Genomic DNA, 1,011 nt, shown 5'->3' with positions numbered 1-1,011 from the left:
TGGAGCGCGGTCACCTTCTACATGAAGGTGCGCAAGCATGGTCGAGGACGGCTCCTGCTGTGGGTCGGGGGCACCCCGGCCGTGGGTCGAGATGGCGGAGCCCGCGGACTCAGTCGCCGCTGCGGCTGGGGGCCATCCCGCCCGTATGCTGAGGGGTGCAGGGAGACCAACGCAAAAGCCCCAGGATGAACGAGGTACAGATCCGACACGTCGACCAGCAAGGGATCGTGTCCTGAGAAATACGGCGCCCAATGATGGCTGGGAGACGTCGGCAACAATGCAAATACAACAACAAAGAAATAACAAGAAACTAATAGCAATATTAAGCTAGGTCATTACAGTGTAAAATGGAAAATAAACCAAACTACAGTGAGCAAATATACAGCAAAGTCCTAAGTGGTCAGATGCCGAACGTTTATGGTTCGAATCAAGCAGGGTAGGACAGGAAACCAAAGTTTGAATTGTCCAAAGTATGATAAGAAGAAGGTACACAAAAATGCTGGAGAAACTTAGCGGATGCAGCAGCATCTATGGAGCGAAGGAGATAGGCAACATTTCGGGCCGAAAACCTTCAGACTGATAGGGGCTGGGGGGAGCCGGGGAGATGAATGGAAAAAGGAGGAGGAGGAGCCCGAGGGCTGAGGTAGGAAGGGGAGGAGACAGCAAGAGTTAACAGAATTGTGAGAATTCAATGTTCATGCCACCAGGATGCAGACTCCCCAAGTGGAATATGAGGTGCTGTTCCTCCAATTTCCGGTGTTGCTCACTCTGGCCATGGAAGAGGCCCAGGACAGAGAGGTCGGATACGGAATGGGAGGGGGAGTTGAAGTGCTGAGCCACCGGGAGGTCAGGTTGATTAGTGCGGACCGAGCGGAGGTGTTCGTCGAAACGATCGCCAAGCCTACGCTTGGTCTCAGCGAACTGATGTAGAGCAGCGGATGCAATAGATGAGTTTGGAGGAGGTGCAGGTGAACCTCTGCCGCATCTGGAATGACTGCTTGGGTCCTTGAA

Source organism: Leucoraja erinacea, chromosome 5, assembly GCF_028641065.1.
Source record: "Leucoraja erinacea ecotype New England chromosome 5, Leri_hhj_1, whole genome shotgun sequence".
In the NCBI taxonomy this organism is placed as follows: Eukaryota; Metazoa; Chordata; class Chondrichthyes; order Rajiformes; family Rajidae; genus Leucoraja; species Leucoraja erinaceus.
Note: the sequence above shows the minus strand (reverse complement) of the source record.